The sequence below is a fragment of the Ciconia boyciana genome, chromosome 18 (genome assembly GCF_034638445.1).
Source record: "Ciconia boyciana chromosome 18, ASM3463844v1, whole genome shotgun sequence".
NCBI classification, from domain to species: Eukaryota; Metazoa; Chordata; class Aves; order Ciconiiformes; family Ciconiidae; genus Ciconia; species Ciconia boyciana.
In genome coordinates, this window is record NC_132951.1 from 6644325 (window position 1) to 6668152 (window position 23828).

At 53.6% G+C, this 23828-nt stretch overlaps 1 protein-coding gene across 8 annotated transcripts in view; it reads right to left on the minus strand.

The window, feature by feature from the left end:
- LOC140661112 (uncharacterized) overlaps positions 1–23828 on the minus strand; it is a 127050-nt gene that overhangs the window by 82900 nt on the left and 20322 nt on the right. For 4 of the 8 annotated variants that reach the window (XM_072882738.1, XM_072882737.1, XM_072882736.1 and 1 more), the window contains exon 1: positions 7216–7589. The exons of 2 other annotated variants lie outside the window; for them this stretch is intronic. The gene's annotated coding sequence lies outside the window, so the exon portion shown is untranslated. Of the gene's footprint in view, positions 1–7215; positions 7601–23828 lie in introns of those variants that run through there. 2 more of the 8 variants (XR_012045615.1, XR_012045614.1) reach the window with 2 other exon arrangements.

Here is a 23828-nt window from a genome sequence, read left to right on the forward strand (position 1 = left end):
CCAACCCCGCAGCATCCACTAGGACAAGTCCCTTTGCCCAAATTCCTTCAACCCCTTTGGAGCCTGCCAACTCTAAGGATGCTAAGAAGGGAGGCGCATGGACCACAAAAAGCCACAGCTCCTCTCCCCAGTCAAGTTGAATCCCCAAACGAGGGAGAAAATCCACGCATGCCAAACTTGCTTCCAAAGCATCTCCCTCCTCCAGGAGCCAGGGCACAGGGGCAGCAAGACACTCTGTGCTGTGAAGTGACATGCACCAAAGTAACATGTGGCACAGTCACAGCAACTCTATTAATTTAAGTTAATTTCCTGCAGTTCTGTCTTAGTTTTCCAGCAGATTCAGGACTTAAAGGTTAAAGCGTAACCTTGTCTCAGTAGCTTGCTATTCGCTCCATGCAAATGTCTACCTACAGCCTGGTAATTACATGCATTTCCAAAGAGCCAATCCGCCGTCAGCCTGACAGATACTGATCTTCCCGTTTTATTTTTAGCTCTGTGCTTCCCCCTCTAGATGCAAAAAAAAATTCTGTTTGTTCCATCTTTTGCTGCAGCCTCTTTTTTCCCCGGCTCACCAGCCAGCTCCCATCTCACCCGGGCTGGAGCAGGGAGCGGTGCGGGGTGGCAGGCTGGGTAGGTGCTGGGCTCCTGGTGGGAGTCCTGCATGGGTCCCCAGCACGGAGAAAGCGGGCAGCTGGCTCCTTTGGGACCACCCAGGGAATTTGTGTCCTCTGGCAGAGTGGGGTGTTTAAATAGGAAACTCGAGTGAGACATAAAGAGCTACGCACCCCTTTGCAGGGGAGCTGGACGCTTTCTCTCGGGGACACCTCCAGCACGCATGCATCCAGCCAGGTCCCAGCTGAGAGAAAAAGGGGCCAAATCTGGCAAAATTCTGCCACGTGCTAGTGGCTCTGCAAGTCCGGGATTTGTCATCACACAGAGCTGGGTGGCTTCCCCGGTTAACCATGCGGGGCCATCCAGAAAGAGGAGGCAACGCCAGTCGGGCAGGCAGTGGAGGCAGGTCAGCCGTGCAAAGACAAGGCGCAGTTGATGCTTCCAACCCCTAAAATGGGCACACATGGGACTAAATACGTGCAGTGCCACGGAGGCCAACATGCTGCCCTCCTCCGTGAGCTGTTCTGGTGGCTTTGGGGAGGAAGCAAGGTGTGCAAACTAATAGAAATTTGTATCTTCCAGAAGTTTAGCCCCATCGGGCAGCTCGCCACCAAAGAGCAGCCCAAAAGGCTGGTTGTAAATCATGACACTTGGAAGAAACAGGGATCAGGTTCTTCTTTGCCTTTCATTTTGGAAGGAGTCTGGGAGTGGGGATGGGTTGGGCTTTGAGGGGTGAGGTCTGCATGCCTCTCTCCCCCCCTCTCTCTCAAATGCATATTTTAGATTTAAACCAGAACAGATTCGCACAAACTTTAGTCACGTGATGGGGAAAAAAAAGACACCGAGCCTCAGAAGTGACATGCAAGGCAAAGGCTGGCTGTCGGCACTACAGCATGGAGGCCAACCTCACCACGGCCAACACCGACTGTGGGCCACAGGATACAGCTCGGGGACATTAAGGGAGTGAAAAGGGTTTGCACAGAGCAGAGAAAGGAAACCTGGATGCAGGGAAGTCACATAATAAAATGTGTTAAATAAATAGCTGAAGAGAAAGAAGAGGAGCAGGGAGGGGACAGAGCAGAGGGAAGGGTTGAGTGTGGCAGTTGCAACTTCTGAGACTCCAGTAAAAGCCTGCAGATCTGGGACTGGTGCATCTCCCCAACGTTATGAACACCTCTCTAGGGCTCACTCCTGCATCGGCTACCCCGGCTCCAGCCCCAGCCACCTGGGAAGTCATAATTATGTCTCATATCTGCAAAGAAAGGATTGCTTGGCTTGTTAGACTTCTAAGGATTGTTGACTCCTAGTCACAGCGGCATTAAAAAAAGTCATCAAGAAATTATCCCTACACAGTTTTACATTTCCAGGGGAATCTCTTCAAACCTCACCAACCTCACCCTTCCTTAAAATTTTGTAGCAAATAAAGCACACAACACTCAGAAGCAGCTTATCCAGCAGCCTTCAAACCTTTTCAACAGGTGGGTTTAGGTAGTTAGTAGGAACAAGGATTTTACAGAGATCTGGGCTCCACTGTCTCAGCTTTTCCCTCCCACAGCTCCTAACCTGAAGGTCAATCTAATACACGACTGGGGGAGCAGGAGCCATCCCAGCCACTGGAGCAGGCACTGGGGTGACAGAGCAAAGAGTACGGAGGGGAAGGTAATCATCCCCGTTACAGAGCGGGGAGGGCTGAGGAACAGAGATTTCGCTGTTTACTTAACAGCCCACAAGCTAGGAATGACTCTCAGATCCCAAATCCCCATCCTTCTGCACCAAAATAAATAAACAAACCAACCAACCAACCTGCCTCCCATCGAGGAGGAGCTGGGGAACTCCAAGGGAGCCTTTCCACCCTCCGCAGAGACGCAAGCCCTGGCTGAGCTCCGCGAGAACCCATTCCTCCAATGCCAACAAGTTTAGCCAAAGGAATTCAGGGCAAGCAATGAGCAGAGGCTGGTGCAAACCTACCCCTTCACCACGTTCCTGCAAAACATCTTTAAATCTGAAAGCTTCGCATAATTGTGTTTTAAACAATTCAAACCTGGCACTGCCAGCCTTTTGTTTGAAAGTCGCTTTCTTGCTGCTGGCTCGTTTGGGTTTTTTTTTTAACCATTATTCGGTCTCCATTCTCCTTTGTGCAATTCAATCATATCGTTCTCACCTTAGCTTGAAATTTTAAAGGCTGGGTACCCCCAAGCCTCTTTCCTTGCATTTACACCCTTCTTTTATAGGGAACAACGACAGTCTCTGCCACACATCATTTAACCGAGGACTGCACCCAGGGCTGCAGTTGTTCTCCCACACCCTGGACACCCCTGCAAAGCAACCAGCAGAATCCCGGGCCTTAACTCTTTTAACCTCTCCTTCCACACTTATCCCTCAGGTTCCATGTCATTGTGGTGCTTTTCTCCAAATTCCTTCTCAGTGAGTTTACACTCAAATGTCATTGCAGCGCCCAGGCTTGGGCACTGGAAAACAGTGCTGTGAGCACAAGCAAGAGAGAAAGAACAGGTTAGTGTCTCCAGGGCTGTCTGACACGTGGCTTCAGCATCTGTTCCCCAAAAAATATCAAAAGGCAGATCTTGCACTTACACAAGACGTGCACAACAGGGGGGTTTAGCCTTTCTGTGACCACAGCCAGCTTCAGAGCTGGGTCCTCACCAACCTCATTTTGACCGGTGCTTACATTGCACTCTCCAGTCCTGTGGTGACATTTATTCCAAGTCTTCCAGCTCTTCAGCTGTTCTGCAAGAAGCTCTTTCCCTCTGGATCTCTGTTGCAGTTACATCCACTTGCCATTTTCCAGGTTGCGTGTTTATTTCTGCCCTCTTACAGCTGACCTTCCCAGGCTTTCTCTGTATTTCTTTCCTCCTTGGCTTCTGTGTCTTTCTACGTGTAATGAACAGGCTCACCATGATCTGGGAGGGTGCTGTAAACAGCGGCATGGACCACGCTGAGCACAATCCCACGACGGAGGATGTGACCTGCTAAATTAAGCTGAGCCTGCAGTCAAACCCTTGCATGGGTGCTCGGTGCTCCCCGTCACTCAGTCTATGCCTGCTTACCTACATCTTTCATTTACAGCATCTCACTGCAGCGTTTCAACCTATGGCTGCATATATCTCCAGCGAGACGTCCGGAGGCACGGGGTAAAACCAGCCATGGAGCGTTGCGTCCATCAAGTTCCCTTGAACTGCTCAGACCCATGACAAGCCCTCCTGCGTGCCATGCCGTGCTCCAGCTCAGACATCACAGGGGCAAATGTTTAACTTCAGGTGCATTGCTGGGAGCCATTAAACACCACCTCTCTCCCAGTGCCAGCCCCGTTCCTTTGCTAGAGGCTCCTACCACGTAGCCAGATGGAAATTGCCCAGCTCAACCTATTTTTCCCCCTCCATCCCCCCTGCCCCAGGCTTTCCCACCCCAACCCACATTTCTCCAATGTCCTACGCGAGATGCGAGCTCCCACCCCGCAGCGGGGACGTCTCCGACCTGCCAGCACAACATCCCAGCACCACATACGTAGACTCAACAGGAGCCTTTCTACTGCTTCATCCCCCTATTCCTCTTGGCCTCTCTATTCCCTCATGGGCTGCTTTTCTATTTGGGAGCCTATGATTGTATCTGACAAGGTCTCCTAATTGTCTCCACTGATTTTACCAGAGACTGATTTTAAAAGCAGCTCAGTAACTTAGTCACTTCAATATCATTGCTGAATTCGGCTCCCTCATTTATTAATGGGCCTACTTTTGCTCTTTCTCCCCTGATATGTTTGCAAAATCCCTTTTTATTTCTCTTAACCCCTTTGGCTAACATTAACAAGCAAAAACTCAGTAATATTTGATATTATATGTGTATAAATAAAAGCAGGAAAAGATCTTATTCACTCCTGTTAGAGCTACTAAAGCAGGCCTAGGGCTCTGGAATAGCAGCTTTACTGCATACGTTAAATATCTCCATTACTTTATTAATGCACAGCGTTGGAATTTTATTGGATAGTTTGGGTTATTTACCTTATAAAGTAACATGGGCATCACAAACCATGAAAAGAGGGTATTTAGTACCTTCTCCTTAAGTTTGCATCTCCACATACCAAGGGAACCCAAGACTACAAAAACAAAACCCCATGTGCTACATGTTCTTTCTTTTAAGAGAGGTGGGGAGGAAGGGGGAGAGGGGAGACCAGCAGGTAGCCTGACACCAATGCCATCGCACTTTTTGCTCGGGAGGAATTTGGACAGGCAATTTGTAAGCAGCAACCCCAGCCTGCTTTTACAGCCACAATGACGGCCGGCAAGTGTGAAGCACCACTCATCTGGCTAGAAAAGGTTTTGAGGTGCCCCTTCCTCACAGCCCAAATCCAGAGGTGACAGGAAAGAGGGGAAACAAAAAAACTCCAACTAAAACCAAAAAAACACAGAGCAGTTTTCAAGAGGGAATTTTGCATCTTCGAGATTTTCATTGACTTCTCAAACATGGTTCGAATGATGCCCTAAACTGTAATAATTGTAAATTGTAATAATCAGAACCACTTAGCAAAGTGACAAAAAAAAAACCCATTTCCAGGAGTCTTTATAAGAATTAATCTGATAAGTTAAGTCAGCCCTGATGAGAGGCCAGCTTCGTAACTCTGCAGGCTGGACTTTTATTTATCTGCGTTTAAATCGCTGCCTCAAAGACTCCACAACCTGGGCACCCAGAGACCGGCTCCGGTTCCCTGCAGAGAGATGACCGGTGAAACAGAGGAGATCACCTGAAGGAGCTGCTCCAGGGCCCTGTCCCCAGATCTCAGCGTTACCCCCAGTACAAAGGGGGTCCCATGGGAGCAGCAATGGGGCTGGGTAAGACCAGCTTAGGCGAGTGCATTTTGGAGCTGTGGGACATCTGTGCTGGATGCCCCAAGCAGAAATTCACAGCATTTGCCTTTCCAATTTAAAGCTGGGGTGGGAGGAGGGGGAAAAAAAAAAAAAAAAAAAAGGATTTATCCCAGAAGAGAGAGCAGCACTTTAGCCTCAGCAGGGCAAGGCTGAGCCCACATCCCAAGCACTTGCCACCCTGACCTCCTGTGAGCCATCACGATGGCGAGCCGTCACCCTATTTATTTGCTGCCTTCCCCTCCTTTCTTGGCGGACGCTGCCCTCCCACACGCTGCTGCTGCTGAAGCAAGGGAGAAAATACCAAGGGAGAAGCCAAAAACAGGCACGTGGGGCTCAACATCTCCCTTGGTTTCCCCTGCTCCAGCCAGTGCTAGTCCCCAGGGGGACAAAGAGACAAGATGGTGGCTGGCATGAGGTGGCCTTCGTCGGAAAAAGCCCTTCCCAGGGGCTGAGGATGCGGTGATGGGATGAGCTGGGGGAGGAAGGATGCTCGGACCCCACCTCTGCCAGGTCCACAATGACCGGGCAGCACGGCTGCAGGGTGAAATCCTGCCCGGCAGCACGGTGATGGGGCGAGCTCAGGTCCCCCCCAGCAGGGCTGAGGGGACAGGTAACAATGCCATCCCTGGCTTCACCCCTGCAAACACTTCCCACCCACTTTTTTGGGGTGCAAAACCACAGGAACCCAGACTTTCCCCATCACCCTCCGCCACGCTCCCTTCTTTAAGTGCAAAACTTCCCCCCACCACCTCTTTCTAAACCCAGCCCGGTCCAAGCAGGGGCTGGAATCCTCTGTTTTGTTGTTTTTTTTTTTTCCTGGGGGCTGTGATTTTAGGCAGCGGCAGGGAGGCAGAAGCACCTGCTGCCAGCCACCCCGGAGCCACGCACGAGGCTGCCCGCAGACCGCAGGCAGCGGCGCAGGCAGCAGAGGAGAGGGAGGGCGGGCGAGCAGGCTCCCCTTGCAAAGTCTGTCCTGTGCTGTCTAATAACACAAGGTGTCATTGTATACCCAAATCAGTGCCTGGAGCTTTATTTATAACAACTGAAACACAAAACCCAGCAGGCCAGAAACGGCAAAGGGAGCGAGAGACCGGGGAGGGCAGGGAAGAAGCCGGGCGAAATGTCCCTATTTAGCAGGATTTGCCTTGAGATTTTCAAGCCGGATTGAGGCTGGGGGGGGACGCAGGGGGCCACAGGAGGAGGAAAGAGAGATGAAAGGGAGGGAAGAGGGAGCTGGCGGAGCAGCGATGCCTCCCTGGCTGCAGCAAGGCGACAACGCCGTCTCCACCGCCAAGCCCTGCGTGGAGCAATGGGGGTGCTTCCCTCGCAGCCCCCCGCCAGCCAGCAAAGGGAGGTGGGGGGAGGCTCCAGCTCCCCTGGGACTCTCTGGCTTTTACACCTACTCTTTTGTAAAGGCCACTTGTGGCTTTTTAGCCACCCCCTCATCCCAGGAAGAGCTTTGCAGCTCAACAGCTGGCTCCAGCGGACTCCCTCTTGCATTGGAATAGGCTGTATCTGCAAACTTGGCAAGAGCCATCCCAAAGGGACTCGCCCAGCCCGGCAGGCAGCCGTCCCAGCGCGCTCCCTCGGGCGCAGCTCCCATCAAACCCAAAGCCAGCAGCTTGCACGACCCTGCTCCTGCGAGAGGCTGAGCACCCTGAACTCTTGCTGAACTCAGTGGGAGCAGAGGCGGCTCAGCAGCGAACGGTCCCAACCCTGCACTTACAGAATGGGGAGATGTGCTCTCCTCGGGTGGGTCCAGATGTTATCACCGCTGCTGCCACCCCCGGCAGCCTGTTCATCTGCTCCCTTGTGCCGGAGGCTCCCACTGCCGGCGCGGCGTCGGTGGAACAGCTCTTGCGCTCTCCTCCATGGCTCCTGGGCAAAGGCTGGCAGCTTTGCCTAAACCCCCTTTCCCCAAGCAGCTGGAAGGAAGCCGCTGCCAGACTTTGTACTGAAGCGGCTGAGGTGGGAGCATTCGTGTCCCATTCTTCTGACTCACCGAGGAGGTGGTAGGCAGCAGCGGGAGGGAAATAAGAAACAGCTGGAGGGGGTAAAAGGGGAGGTAACATCTTAAGGAGTTGCAGCTAGGGATGTCGTTTGGTGTTCACCTCCCCTGCAGACAGCTATTTAAATCTCCAGGTGCAAAAGCCACTGAAAGTTCAGGCTGAGTCAGAGCTCCAAAATTTGACCCACTAACAGGCAACAGATCGGGCCCATTACGAGATAAAGCTGAACCCTCCCTTACGGGGAGGCTGTCTTGCACTGAGGGCCCCTTTGGTCCAGCTTTGCTTCTGCTGAAGACAGCGGGAGCCAAACCGTGCTCCCTGCAAACAAACCAGAGCCAAGCTACAAAAGCAAATCCATAAAGGAAAAGACTCCATTGACTTGACCAGGACTTTAAAATCTCCCTTTCCTTCCACTCTATCCCAGTATTGGTCTCAGATGTTTTCTGACTCTTCATTTGAAGAGGGAAAACACACCACCACCAAAGCCACAAGGTGCAGGGGGAAGCGGCTTTCGTGTTCCTTTGCTAGCAAGCGTTCACCCAGCGTCGTCCCAGCTGCACCCGCCGCCCTCAGCTCCCCAAAGCCTACCTGCAGAATTACATTTGCAAAACTGTTGCCCAGGAAATGTGCAACTAAAATCTGTGAAATAAGCATGCCTGGAATCAGACGTTCCCAGTGTAGTTAAACGACCATGCCTTGAAATCTGCCTCTGCGTTTAGCCACGCTGCCATGTACGGAGCTACAAAACAAAACACTCGGCTTGTTTCACATCCCGGCCTCGCCGCTGGGACTCGTTCCCTGCAAACAGGGAGCCCAAACTCCTTCCCCTGAGGGCTTCAGGAGCGTGGCAGCAGGAGGAACAGCAAGATCAGGGCCCTACACCTACACTTGTGTACAAACTCAGTCTGAGGGCTCAAAGCAAAGGGTATTGCCAGTGCAACGAGCTTCAGCCACTCAGGAAATAAAACCCCAGCTGTCTCCAAGCAGAGGAAATAGAGAACCAAGACACTGGAGTTCCCCGCCTCTTCCACCACGTGTGCCTCTTTCACAAGGGGCAGAGCCGGTGGGGACTACATGACCCCAGCTGCCTTGTTTCATCACGATGAAAACAAGAGCTTTCGTGGGGAATGGCGGGACCCCAGGAAACGTCCACCGAGGTCTGCCTCAGCGGAGGATGGAGCCTTCAGGGCAAGCAAGCCATGTCAGTCCCACGTGGAGCATCAAGGGGGTGAAACTTGGGTCCCCTCAGCCCACACAAGGGCTAGAGATGCTGTCACCGGTTATTTCAGAACAGGGCTTGGAAAGCCTGAGCCCTGCTGGAAATTTCTGACAGGTTATTTCAGAAGGGTTTGTCCTATGCAGTAGGAGCAGGATTTTTCTTTTTTTTTTTCTTTTAAGACTTTTGTGGATGGGAAAACATCTCTCCTTTCCCCCTCTGAGCTCACCATTCCAGTCTCACATCCCGCTAGAGTAAACCACAGGACGCAGCCTTCCCACTTTCTTCTTTTCCCAGCAGCAAACGAGTTTTTACACCATCTTTCCTTCCTGGGGAGTCTGAGCTGCATAGGAAGGTGGGCAGCAGAAAGGCAAGTCCCCACGTGAAACCATGGCTCCGCTGCAGCCCCCAGCCACTCGCTCGGAGTCCCCAGCACTGGGGGGAGAGCACAGGGTCGGGAGCCCCCTCCGAGCTCAGCTGCTTCCCAGGTTTCACGCCGTACCTACACCTGCAAGGAGACACGGCGCGATCCAGAGGGCGTTGCCTCCCCAAGACAATTAGGCTGTGTTCGAACCACGACCTCAAGGAATCGGATTAATTACGGCAATGTTGAGCATGACTTCGTCTACAGGGACAAGTCATGTTTGACATCCCTGCCAGCTGGTTACAGGGCTGGAGGATGAGCGAACCTGCATGGTCCCTTGCCGGGCTGGTTTATTGGCACACGTTCAGCAGCGGTGAAGGTTTTGGGGATAACAGCCTGCGTGAAAGCCTCAGCAAGCAAAACCTTACACCAGAGCATTCACACACTGGCCAGATAGAAGCCGCGTTGCAGCATCATGCTGACACACGCAATTCAAAGTGATGGCCAGGTAGAAAGCCAGGATCTTCCAGCAAGCAATGGCCAAGTTTCGTGGAGCATCCGAGCAGGGGATGACTTAAACTGTTGTTTTAACACACAGATGGGGAGGTCTCCTCAGGGAAAGGCAACAGGTCTCACACATGAAACAGCATGTTCCCCAGCCTGATCCATGGGTTTTAGCTAGCATGCAAATATCTGATATTATTTCTCACCTGCTGATGGGTCCTGACCGTGGGAGGATTAGACAGTCGGTCCCAGAGTCACAGATGGACCTACAGGCTGGAACAAGGTCTCCCTGAAGGGTCAGCGTCTCCCTTCCCAGCCACCCTGCCTGCACCGCCCTCGCTCCGGGGCTGCCCACCTCCTCCCACCAGGCAAAACTCTGCCTCAAGAAGTCTAAAACAGTAACAAAAAAAAAAACCAAGCTGATCTTTGAGGCCAAAAAAGGGTTTTGAAGCAAAGGGGAAGGTGGGGAGGTGGGGAAGGAATCTGAAGTTGCATCACTTGGAAATACCCGAGTGCTTCGGAGATGTATGTACATGTTCAGCTTCCTACTGTTTCTCCAGGAACCTACTTGGGAACAGCAAAGTGACACCAAAAGGAGCCCAATGACATGTGCCTGAAGCAAATAAAAACAGCCTTGAATTTAACCCAAATTAGCCCACGTGCAAAATATTCCCTTCCTTGGAGCTAGGCACTTTGGGGGTTTGGAGCTCCACGCAGATGAGTGGGGTGAGAGAGGTTCGAAATATAAATCAGTCAAGAGCTTTTGCCCTTTGGCTGGGCTCAAAACCAATCCAGAGACATTCTCCATGGTATTTCAAACATTTCTCAGAACATGGAACTAAAACTAGGTTTCATTTCCTTCAACTGAAGTCACCGTGGCTCCTTCATGACAAGGAAAATAGATTCGAGGGGAAAGCCTGATTTTCAGTAAAAGTTTTGTTCTTTCAGAAAACCAGGCTGCTTTCCAGGCAGCTTTCCTGCAGACAGAAGACCTGCACCCAGCTCCAAGAGGTTCCTCCTGCTGCCGCCCATACAGGTGCACTGAAACCCAAGGAAAGCACGTGGACGGCATTGCAAGCGTGATCCCGTACGGGGAACGTGATGCCCTCTGGGAAGGCCAGCTTCGACATCAAGCCAGGACAGACCTCTTATGGGGACTGGTCTGGGTCCGGCTCAGCTGAGGAGACGTGAGCCATTTGATGCGCTTGGCCAGGAGCGGACCTGGCCCTCCTCACCCAGCCCCAGTGATGCAAAAGGCTTTGCTCGCTGTCTGGTGCGGGCAGGTCTGCCTGCTATCCCCACCTCCCAGATGGACCCAGTTCTCCAGGGGCTCCCCTTCTGCAAGGTGTAAGGCAGGAGAAGGGGAAATAGAAAAACTATAGGCCTGATGCTCCATTTCCAAAGGCCGCCGTGAGCCACCGATCCAGACTGGGAGTGGCTCGACTTGACGCTTGCAGCCTCGGGAAGAGGATCCTTGCTGGGGCCGTTCCCTCTCCCCGAAGCATCCCCCAGCCCCTGCTCCCACGCATCCCCTGGCAAGCTGCCCAGCGCCGCCGCAGCATTGCTCCTGCCCGCCTGCACACCATGGTTAATACGGCAGGCAGGCCAGGTGGCTCAGGTGTGCATGCCAAGCAGCTCCTCTCTCACCTGCAGCAACTTGTCGAGGGGGAGCCGCATCTGCCCTTTCTTGTCTGGCTTTAATCTGCCTGGGGAAAAGGGAGAAAAGGGATTGGGGAAGGGTAAACACAGCTTAGGCAGCTGCAAGTCCCGGCAACCAAAGGGCTGAGCAGGTGATTCAGAGAGCTGGGGGCCTGCAGACACCCTGTCCTCTGCCTCCCGCCGACATCTCCGGTGATGGCAGCGGCCTGGGAATTGCCAGGGTGATGTGCTGGCTGCCAGGGCCACAGCATTCATCGCTAGTCCAGCAAAGACAGGACGGGGAGTCTGCGCTGCAGGGTCTGGGGTAAATTCCTGCCTCTTGCTCTGCTTTACCACCTCCCTGCAAAGACTGATCCCACCCAAAGGACGCAGGACCCAGGACGAGCGAGGCAGAGCATCGGTAAGTCCTGTACCAGCAAAGCGTCCAGCACTGCTGCAGATGCTGTGACCTCCCCTCAGGCACCTCCACGGCATTGCCCCTACAGAAACACGACTGTACCAGAGCCCCAGCCACAGCTCCTTCCTCAGCGTTACTCTGCTCCACGCGACCACACTACCTCCGTGAGCCTCTCTGCTCGACAGCCCTTGCCACTAGCCGATCCCAGCATCAACAGCTTCCTCACCCTTGGAAAAAAAGAGACTAGGCTCAATCAGGTGGAAGCTCATTTCTGCCTTTGCTTCCATCAGCCTTTCCACAACCCAAAGAAAATCCCGGTGAATGAAGAAAAAAAGCCACATTTGCCCCAAAAGGTGGCTGAAGGCTTTTGGTACATGAGCTGATGGCTTTTGACGTGGGGTTCTTACACAGTGCCCAGCGCTGTCACAGACATCACCTCTAGATCCTCTGCTGAGACATGGGAACCCCCAGGATGGAGCTGAGCCCCGCTGTATCCAGCCCAGGGTTTGCACAGGCTCCCGACAGAAAGGCTCAGGACCACAGGCGTTTGGTCCTCATCCATCTGCAGAAACAGATGCTCCTGGGGGGAGGGAGCTTTTCCAACTGCAACCACACCACTGAAGAAGCATCCCCAACCTTGCCCAAGACCTGGGAACCTGCCCGGCCAACCAGTCAGGGATATTCTGCCTGGGTGAATCAGGTCTCAGCCCAGCGAGGACCAGCCCCAGCACAGGGCAGGAATGTGAGCAGCGACGGGAACGCATGGGGCAGGTGAGGGGAAAGGGCCTGACAGGCAGGGAAGGGCAGCAACTCCCTCAAAATTAGGCCACAGCTCAGGAGAAGCCATGCGACGTCTCCCCAGGCACCATCACCTCTCGCCTCCACAGGGAGGGCAAGGAGCCGGGCTGGTCCTGCACGCAGAAGAGACTTGCCACCCCTGCAGTCCTGGGAGCCACTGGCCCCACATGCGATGCAGGCAGGGCCCAGGCAGCGCTGCTTTGGGGCAGCAAGAGCCCCCGGTGCAAACCCAGGAGAGCCGCTCAGCTCACACTTGTGCTCCATCCGTTCTCCACCCCGGAGGCTCGGGGTTACAGACACCCTGGTGCACAAGGCAGGGCGCAGTTTCCTGGCATTACAGGGATTTTTTTGCAGCTTGCCAGCCCTGGTAACAGCCAGAACCCTGCAAATCCTTCCCCTGCCTGCCTGTCCACTCCTCTCCGAGTCAGGAACAGCCGTAACCTATTGCAACCCCTCTCCTGACAGAGCCGAAGCACTTGGAGCTGCCCTGGGGAGATGGGAGAGCCAGTCTGACTGGCTCAGGGCTCACCGAGAGCTCCCTGGGCGAGCAGCCTTCCTCACCTGGGAAACACGGGGAGACCTGTGCTCCCAGTTACCTCCCGAGCAGGTCAGGACGAGGGCCCTTCATTGCCCAAGCCTTTGGCCTAATTATTTTCATTCCTGTCCCCACACCCTGCCTGTAACAGCAGGGATCAAGATGCCTATTACAGCACACACATTTCGGAGGCACTGCCCTGTCTGCCAGCAGTTCAGAGGAGGCGAAGTGACCGAGCTGGAAAGAAAGGGTTTTGCAAGTCCAGCCTACGAGGTTGAATCCAATTTCATAGGCACCATATGTATTTGGGGCAGGGCAGATGAGAGGATGGGGCAGGAGGGTCCCTGACTGCAGATGCGAACACCCAACTAGGTTTGCACCCATGCACACTGACACACCGGGCAGACGGCTCGGTGCTTGCACCCATCGGCAGGACACCAGCACGGCCGCAGCAGCAAGGCTGTGACGGGGAAAAACTCTGCTGAAAAAGTCCCATCAATTCCCAAGTGGCACCAACACTGCATATGGTAAGGGCTAAACGTGCCTTAAACTTTTAGCCTAACCAACAGGAGGGGAATATATAGATATGGGGAGGAAACCTGTGTGTGTAGGGAGAGAAATATCAGGATAAAAAAGCCTAAAAGAATTAAATAAGAGGAAAGAAGGGCTGAGAGAAAACAAATGTGGGTAGAATAGTCAGACTCTGGCAGCAGTTAAAACTTCCATGTGTTTAGATCCCTGAATCGACGGTTAGAGATGCTACAACAAATGTCACCTTCATGTGAGCACCAGAACTGCAATTTTCTCATCATCCCTTTTCTTTTCCCCACCCTTTTTGTTCCTGTTTGAAGCCTGTTCAGAGGATAACCTGTTGGGGGCAACCCCGGTACCCAGCAGATGCTGGGTTTTTCTCCTGGGTTCCCTCTCTTTCCTCCTCTCTTTGTCCTGCGCTCTGTCGCTCCCGCACACACCAACTCCCTGTCAAGTTTCTGGCTGATCCAGAGGGAGACGTCGGTCCTGCCAGCTCCAGCATCCAACTGCTCTTCCCGGGCCCGGGAGCTGCAGTAACCATAGAAACTGCATCCAACGCGCAGGCTCTGCTGGGGGGGCCGATAGGATGCTCAGACACATGCACACAGGCAGGTAGGGACCAGCCAAGGCTCCACCAAACCACCTCCAAACGATGCCCAGGTCTGGGAGAGGGGCGAGGCGGAGGGGGGACGATCGAGGCTTTTCTCCCCAAAACCTCGCAGAGCAGCTCGGCAGCTCGGAGCGGCGTTGGGAGGTGTTTCGTCTGCGGGCTGAGCGCTGGCTAGCCGGTTGCAGAGCTGACAGTGCATTTTACGGCACGCGGGGAGATCGGTGAGGTAATTGGGAGGATTCTGTTGCAAAGCTTTGTCTTGGTCTGCCCTGCATGTTATCTGCAGACTAGATGGGTACCCAGGGCTCCCGCTGGCCCGAGAAGTAATCAGTCATTAATCCTTCGGTTCTTTTTGCACCATGAATATAAACAGGCCAAATCCTATCCCCGGCTGTGCTGGGGAGAGTCTTTATGTTGATGGCACTGGCAGCAACACGCTTGCCTCCAAGGGCAAGATTTGGACCGGCACAGTTAGTTAACGAGCTGATCCAAACATTGCATTAATTTTACACCCCTCCCAACACAGACATAACCCCCGCTTTCAGCAGCACGACTCAGAGCGGGCTCAAACCACGACCACCTCTTCAGACACCTCACGTCGAGCCCTTAAATCCATGCACGGCTACGGAATAGGCGCGATTTTCGGAGTCACTGGGCACAGCAGATGCTCGGTGTCTACAAGAGCCAGACAGCATCCATTTCAGCGCCAGGAAAGCGGATCGGAGGGGTCTGGCGAGGGAGGATGGGGAAGCGCTATCTGCAGACACCCACGCACACCCCACGGGGCAGGAGGTGGCTCTGGCAGCCACAGCAGAGCCCAGGACTAGTGACCAGGATGGCACAGAGATGGGCAAACACGTACAGTGGGGACAGCTTAGTGGCTTCACCAGCTGCTGATGGCATCTCTCCGTCCCTCTCACCCGCCACGGACGAGGGCTTTCAGGAGCACCGCGATCCCACCATGGGGCTTTCCTCCTCTCTGCCCCTCGTCCCCTTCACCCCGCCATCACGGTGGCCAGCGGAACGAGCCTCTGGCTCTTGCACCAGGTTGGAGATGCCCAGCTTGCAAGGAAGCGTACGCACCTACAGGAAGGTGTGAGGCGGGGATAAAAATACCAGCAGTCCTGCCTTTTTAACACAAAAAAACAAATAAAAATAAGTCTGCACAACTGCCAGGCTCCCTTCTTCCTTCCCCCCCTCCAAGCCAGAAATACTCCACAAAATCCCCACGCGCAAACAAGTCGTGGCCTCCGGACAAAGAGGCCCAGCCTCCGAATGGCGACCAGGCGCCTATTTTGGGCTGTAACTCAGCTGGGGTGGAACAAGCGGGCTCAGCTGTCCTCCCCATCCGCAGCCCGCAGCCGGGCCAGCCGGGCCTCACCCCCGGCTCCAGCCCCTCAATGGCCCCATTGTTTGGGGCCGGGAGCTCAGCTGCGACAGCCGGGACGGCCCGTCTGGCTCCCTGACATCCGGCAGGCTACGGGGCCCGCAGCGGGCCGGGGGCCTCCGCCGTGGCGGGGGGGACATCAGCCCCTGGCTCGAAGCCCCCCGCAGCCCCCCGAAGAGGAGGGAGAAGAGGAGGAGGCTGCGTCCTGGCGAGGCAGAGCTGGGTCGGGGTCTCCTCCCTCCCCAGGGCTGTCGTGGGGAGTGTACAGGGTGGGACACGGCTCCCACTTCCTTGCATGGCTTTTGGGGGCTTTTTTGGGGGAGGAGGGCGGAATATGATGAAATGAGACACATAGGAGTCAAGCTTTCCTCTCCCACCCCAGAGACATGGCTTGAAATCTCCCCACTTCCCTGGCCGGCTCCCCTTGTCTTGCTCCCCCATGCCGAACTGGGGGTGAAAGCAATCCCACAGGCAGCTCCCATCTCTGAAACGGGCCAAGGGATCGCAGGGCAGGCACGCACACAAACCCTCCAAGCTGCCAAGAGCGGACCTGAGCACAGGCTGGCGTCGGGACGGACACACTTCAGCAGATCCCAGATCTGCAGGAGATACCGGCATCCACCGAGCCTTCCCGTGGCTCGGCGCCCCGCCAGCCCGGCGCTGTCAAAAATCAGAGCCCTTGAGCTACACCACGGAGAGGCTCCGGCACCGTCCGCCTTCAAGGGCTCTGCTCAACATGCAGACACCTCCACCCGGAGCTGAAATTTTCCGAAAGGAAGGTTGGTGTCGACATTTCTTTTTAAACTCCCAGGGGTTTCCTCCTGAAAGATGCAAGCGAAGGGCTAAAAAAATCCCTTCCTTGTGCAGCGTGAGGGCAGCATCCTCAGCAAGCTTCAAACACCACCCAAGAAAAAATGTTAAAGAGACTAAAGAAGCCCAAAAAAGCAGCCCAAGGCATCTCTACACCATTGTTCTTTCTGGGCCAGAAGGGGTGAAAATGCCTTGGGAGCAGCAGTGGGACATCGCTTTTAACACCAACATGACACACAAGGGACTGTGCCCTCTACTATGTGACATCGCGGTGACTTGCTCTGTTCCTGTTGCAAGTAATTGCTGCAGCATCCCACCCAGCGTCAGTCGCACCAATTTAGCCACAGCAGCCAGAAAGACTCTCTGTCAATACCGGTACGGTCCAAAGGGTCACCCACATCAAACATCCCCGTATCAAACCTACCGAGCCAGCCCCATGCAGCAGTACCATCACGTACTGGTTGAACTGGCAGGCGATGCCTATCGATACGAGACGTGCCTTCTTTTTGCACAGCTCATTTCTCTCTCCTGAATGAGAATAGCTTTCCTGGCAGTGACGGTAGCCCACGCGCAGGAACAGCTTGCTGTTTGTACTCGAAGCAGTGAAGTCGCAGAGCAGCCCAGCACAGGCGAGCACTGCTTTACTTACCGCTTGAGACAAAGTTCTTGGTCTTTAAGTAACCATTGTCCTGGTGCAAGGCTGGGCAGACCTGAGCAGGGATCAGTAAAACAGGAGGTGGTTTGGATTTTCTCTCAAACACATGTCCCCATGGGGGCAGGGAGGTCCAGCCTGTGCTGATTTATTGGAGGAGATACGATTTAAACCCACTCCCCCTCCCAGTAATTCTACAGCTTTGCAAACGGAGCATCTGTAACTCTCGTGCTGTCCACACAGTCGGTCTCCAATGGTCCCAGAGGAAGAATGCAGCCAAGCAGTCCCCAAGACCAGCTACAGCCGACACATGGCTCCCCAAAACAAGGGAGAGAGGCAGCAGGTACCTCTTCCTCGCAGCATGTCCCCGGACCAGAGTCAGGAGAGAAGACAACCAATCACCACAGCATCATGAAGGCTGCACAGTCCTCTCCCTCCCACCATGTTCTTCTTGCAACCTCAGACAGTCTTTTAATGTCTGCTCCCCACTCTGGAAGAGTCTCTGTGATGGATTAAAGGAAAAAGCCAAGCAAACAAATCTAACTGGACCATCTCCTTCACAAGCTTTCCTTGTAGGATTTCTCCGATATGGGCCTGGCACCTCCCTGTGCCACGCAGGCTCTTCAGCACCTTTCATGAAGGTCATTTAGCAATTGGTTCTTTCCAATTTGTATTGACCTCTTATGTTTTTGGCTGCCAGTGACCCACCTCTCAGCTCACAGAGGAGGATCTAGCCACGTGCTGCTGAAGACCTGGAAGAGCCCTTCCTTCAATGGGCCTTGCAAACTCAAGAGATGCTTTTGTGAAGCAAGTTTTGCGGGCTGATCTGCCCCAAGCCCTGCTGGAGGCAGCAGCAGCAGAGCATGCTCCTACCAAAACCCCTCTGGTTGCCCTGTAAACCCCAGCTCTGGATGCTTAGGCCATCCCAGAAGGACTTTGTTTGTTGTTGCTGAATCCAAGCTTCCAGGAAAGAGGGCTTTAGTAGCAGAGAGCTGGATAATGCTATTTATGTGTCTTCTTCAAGTGGTTTTTCCCAGATAGCCTGGAAGCAATGTCACCTCCAGCAGCCAGTCGGACACAACGAGAACCCCATGCCAGATCTCTATTCTGACAGCTCCAAAAGATGATTCACCAAAGAAATATTCAACCCAGGGTCTCCGCACCCAGAGGGAATACCCAGTGATCTGATCTCTCAGAGACTATATTTTACTCAGCATTTAACACTGGCAAAACACTTGATAGGACCAAGAGGGATTTTTGCATCTGCCGATCCACTGCCTCTTCTCTCTGTTCCTCTCCAAGTTTTCATTGTTGCCTTGAATTTGACTTCAGCCTGCTTCTTTTATGGTATGATGCTGATACGATCACACTGTATCCCCCCAGAACTTTTAAACCTACTGACCCACTTCCAGCCAAGTTTATCAGGGTAGGTGGAGACCTTAGAGATAACATTCCTGCAGCCACAGAGAGGGATTGTGGGATGGGCTGGGATGCAAACTCTGCTCAGACATCATACAATGCACACAGAGCAAGACACTATGATTTTTTCCCTAACCACAGGGAAACAAAACAGAACAAGCTGCAGCATTGGAGCTCGTGGTTTAAAACCCAACTGCTAGACAAAGCCAGAGGAATCGGGCTTTGCAGGCTCCAACCCTTGCAAAGCAGCACATCCAAAGCTTTTCATCTACAAGGCCAGAAGTGAGGTGAGACCCTGGACTTCAGGCGTTTGCTGGAGGAGCTGTTTCAGAGCCGGCTACATTGCAGCAGCCACTGATCTCCCAGCAGAGCAGCCACGGCACTAGATAGATTTAGTAGCAGAGGGCTGGGTGATATTACAGTCACCGTAGATACATACCCCACCTCAGAATACCTCCCCCCAGCCCTGCTCACCACCACATGCTTTCCCAGGCACTGCCAAATGAAAAAAGACCAAGAACCCCAGTGCTAATGAGCCACAGGTACAGAGCAGGAGAGATCAAGGACGTTGTAAATATCTCATGTTCCTGCAAGAGCAGGGTAAAATTCCCTGGGGATCCTGGGAAAGGGATCATGCCCCATGCTACAGAACAGGTTTCCTGCCAGCATAGCCAGATTCAGGATCAGAAAGCTCAAGCCTCAAGACAACAACCCCCCAAACAAGCATCCTGGAGATTTAACATCCCTGAGGAGCATCAGCACATCCTTCCCTTTATAGCACACCTCTTGTGGTGCCCAGTCTCCCCATTTAGAAGACAGCAGAAATGATTTCAGGTGCCAGCTTGATACACCAAGAGCTGCAAAGAAAAAACTCCTTTCTTGCAGGAAGACTATAGAATCCTCGAAGCACTGGCTTAACAATGCAAGATCACCCCCAATTCCTCTCCCTCTTTACCTCCTCTAGCCACCATCCTGCACACCAGCCCCTGCATTAGCCCCCACCCTGGAACAAGGTGGGAGAGGGGCACAGGTCCATGCTGAATCTCCTGGCCTGGAGGGACGGTCCCTGACCCATACCTCATCCCAGCTACCAGACCATCTTTGCCACCAGTCTGTTACTGGACATCCCATTTCATTAGGGACAAGTCGTCAGTGCACTGGCTCACACAGCCTTGCCCAGCTGGCTGCCCAATTTACTCCGCCTGCCCCAACTCAGGGACACGAATCTATGTCAGACGATCTGAAGTTATTATCTGATTAGCCTATTTGATATTGCAGTGCCTGATTCAATACCCATTGAAATCAAAGGCCCCTTGATCTCAACAGGCACTAAATCAAGCCCTGGTTCCCTCCAGCCGAGCACAACCATCCCGCCTTCACCGGTTACTCTAGCAGCCTAGGCCACCGCTACATAATTAGAGGGCATGATGCTGGGTTTAACCCAGTGCACCAACATGGCTTTTCTTATCAGTTATGAATTTCCCCTTGCTTTGGACTTCTGTTCCAGAGGAGTTAAGTGCTATTAAAAGCTTCTGTAACCACTCTCATCTAAGGATCTCAAAGCACTGCAGAGACACCAGTGAGTTATGTTAGCAACTCTCCTAGGAGAGTTTGAGCAGGGTTGAATACAAGGCAGAAATGGAAGCACCGGGAGATTAAATTGGGTCTATCCCAAAACGTCCCTGGGCCCAATTACCATCTTACTTTCACTGCAGATGCAAGTCAGAAGTAACTACCCCAAGTCGCAGCGCTGGAAAGAGAGCAGAAATCTGGCCCATTACACACAAGCTGCAATTTGAGATGCTATTTATTTTTCTTTTGCTCATTCAGGAGCAGAGCCGCCCGTGTTAGCAGCCACGTCAGTTCTTGGCTCCACGGGACCCAGGCTGAAAGACGAAGCAGCAAAGGGAAGAGCAAACCGGAGACCACTCCACGCTGTGTAAACAATCATTTCTGGGAACCTGACACTTGTGCCTGACGTATTCTAGAGCAAAAGGGGACAAGAGATCCCAGCCTTACCACCCTCTGGAGACATGTTCTTCAGTTCAGCTTTTTGTGAAATGAATTTGAGGCAGCGGGAAGACATCCGCCAGGATCTGGCCACATATCCTTGAGCCTTGGAGTCTGTCTGATCCTGGGAACCCCATAGGGTGGTAGCAGGGGATAAAAGGGAGGCTCAGAGCTCCCCTCCAACAACATCGCCCCGTCCCTATCTCCCAGGCTGTCCTAGAGCAGAAGCTGGGAGGCAGCACAGGGAGGGAGCGCTCCTGCCTCCAGCACAAGAAATTCACCATTTGCTGCTCCAGGAGACAGTAAAAACTGTTGCATGAGTAGGAAGGAGAGAAGGACGGGGCTGGGCAGCGAGCGGGATACAGCCTCCCTTGCTAGAGCAATCACTTCCTGTTCCACTCTGCCGAGAGCAGGAAAATCCCTTCCATAAATAAAACAAACAAATAAATAAAATAAAACCCTGGGGTGGAGGGAAAAGAGCAAAATCCAGCACTAAACCAAGGCAGCACGTTGGCTGAGTCCTGCCGGTCGGCAGCGCGGCTGAGCAGCAGGAACAGCAAACAGTGGAGTTCACAGCAATGGGCACTGGGAGCTGCAGAGCGGGTGGTTTATAGGCCAAAAAGTAGCTTTATAAAACTGGATCTTTAAATATTTGCTCCGACGTGCCTTGAGTCCCATCTGCTGTGGCGGTTAAATTCTCACGGTCCTCGTGCACGTCTGGCTCCCGCAGCAATTTGGGGAGAGCGGCTGTGGCACAGCAGCGATTCCCTGGCCCTGCCCAGACCCAGGGTCTCCGAGCACAATGCCGACATTTCCATGCAAACCCAGCCCCTTCCTCCCTGAGCTGTAGAAGAAACAGATGTGAAAACCAGTTATTCCTTTCCCACCTCTCAAAGAGGAATGATAATATCAAGTTAGCCAAAAAACCCCAATCTGCTCATTTTGGTGATGATGGAAACATCACCGTCTGAACCAGCTACTCCAGAATTAAGAAACAGGGGATAGTGAATTGAACAAGCAACATCACAAGATGTTGTCATCTGCCTTGGGGGTCTGCAGCCTGGACACAAGGACCCTCCAGGCCACCTACGGCCACTTGTGGCCCTGGGCAAGCCTGAACGCCAGGTCCCCAAAGGGCAGCAGGGAAAAGTGGTTCCTGCATGGCAGATGTGGCACGACCAGCTTCCCAACTGACTTCCAGCACAGCAAAAAGAAACATGAGAAGACTGAATTCCTCCAGTGCCAGGACGGATGCCTCTGGGCTTCAGAGAGTCCTACTGCAACCCTGCGATCCTTTCAAGCAGCTCCAACAGGCTCAGACGAGGCAGGAGGAGACCTCCGCTTCCCCAGGCAGAAGGGGAGAATTTAAGCCTGGGCACCCAGAAGATGCCTGGAGGCACAGAGCAAGGAGACCCCAAAACGCAGTGGATGCAGGTTAGCATTTGCATTCCTGCTGGAGAAAGGGCAAAGACCAAGGATTCAGGCAGGAGAGGACAGGCAGCATGGGAACAACAGGAGGCAACAGAAGTGGGGCAGAGGGATGTGCAAACCAAACAAGCCTGTCCCCTGCATGCCTCTGAACCAGCGAGGCCCCAAGGCTCTGGATCAGACCGTCGATGCTCTGTCCAAGCCCACCAGTCTGTCCCCTTCCTGGGACCTTGGTGTCTCCAGGCACCCATGTGTAAATATCCTGTCCATATCATGGACATATCATGGCAAATATCATGGCCATAGTGCTGCTTGAAAGGGGGGTCGCTTGCACCTTGTCCCCAGGCTGCTATGGGGCAGAAGAGTCCCATTTCTCCCAGGTGACCATCCACCGCCACAGCTCCATCCCTGGGCTGAAGGACAAGGGGACCTTCTCCCTGCAAATGGGGCTCAGCCCTGCCTGTGGCGCAGCCAGCGCAGGCAAGGCTGTTGGCTGTGAGCTCGAGAGGAGCCAGAAAACTTTCAGAAAGGTTTCCCACACGAGTGGTGCCTTTCCTGCAGGTCACATCCATGGCAGGCACCTCCAGCACCCCAAGTCACTCAGCACAAGCAGCAGGTCTGGAAACCACGCGTCACCATGCAAGGGAAGCAGGCAGCCTGGCAGAATTGCTCATGCACCAGCCATTGCTGCTGACTCCTTAGCAAAGGCTTTTTGCTGGGTTTTCCACTTCCAAACTCCATTCCTTCCCATGCCTGGGGACTCTGCTCCTCCCCAGCACAGAAACTCCCCCAATTCTTTCACAGAAGCAGCAGCTGCTGGCATCAGAGACTCCCAGGATGTCCCTTCTCACTCCTGTATGGGATTTTGGGGTGACCAAAGACACTCTCTCTCAGTCCCCCACAGCTCCTCTTGTCCAAGGACAGTATTCAGGATTTTGCCTGCATAGGGCTGGGAGGAGGCACCTGACCAAGCCCTTGTGGGGCATCAGCCTGGGCAGAAACCTCACCTCAACGCCTGGAGCAGGCAGGCAGTGCAGGCAGGAGGTCACAGTCCCCTCCCAGGAATAGCTTGGCACCACACAGGGAGCGAAGGAGCATGATTCAGGCACAATTTCTGGTTCAGAAATGGCCTGAGCCTGCCCACGTTCGAGCACTTTTGTGAGCTCAAATCACAGGGTTTCTGAATCTCCTTCGCTCTAGGAGAAGCAAACAGCTGCAGCAAGCTGGATTTCTGACCACGCTGCTGTAGGGCCTTCATTTCCCAACAACTGCCTGGCTCCAGCTGAGAAACACAGGCTGACCTTCCCCGCATGGCACCCAGCCTCGCCTGTGCTGAGCTGCCATCCCTCCCCAGCACCCCCCTGCCTCCTCCACCTTTCCTCCAGCCCCCTCCAAGGCCAAACACTCTCATTTGCTTATGAAGAGCCTGAAGGTGCATCTACAGCACAGGGGAGCATCATCCAGGCTTCATTTTCTGCTTCATTTTCTGCTCTTCTCCTCGTCTAGCTCTTCTCTGAAGCACGAGAGCCGCCTTGTCTGCACCCCGCGCTGCTGAGCAGCCTCCACCTCCCCAGCTCGAGAAGTCCTTCCTCTCCCTCCCTTTGCATTGGGTCTGCTGAGCAGCTCGGAAGCAGCCTGCATGAAAGGTACTGACAAAATAAAGTTGGATTGTACTGCATTATTGAAAAAGTGACCTCCAGTGGTCAATAAAGCCTTTGCCCACCGTTTCCAGGCAGCGGTGCCTGTTGTCAAGCTCTGCCTCGGTTCAGCAGGACGGCGGTTTGTCTCTCCCAGTCCCAGATCCCACGGGTGGCTCGTTAAAACTCAGAGTCTGCACTTTGGTAACGAGGAGCTCAAAGCACTTTAATGCACAGATGCAGTCATGAATGCAAACAGGCTGCAGGCGAGGGAGCAGCGTAACAGCAGTCTGTTCCCCCCATCTCCATCCTTACAGCTACTGGCTCTAGGCGAAAGCACGGGGTCTGATAAGAGAAGTTGGCAGGAGGCACA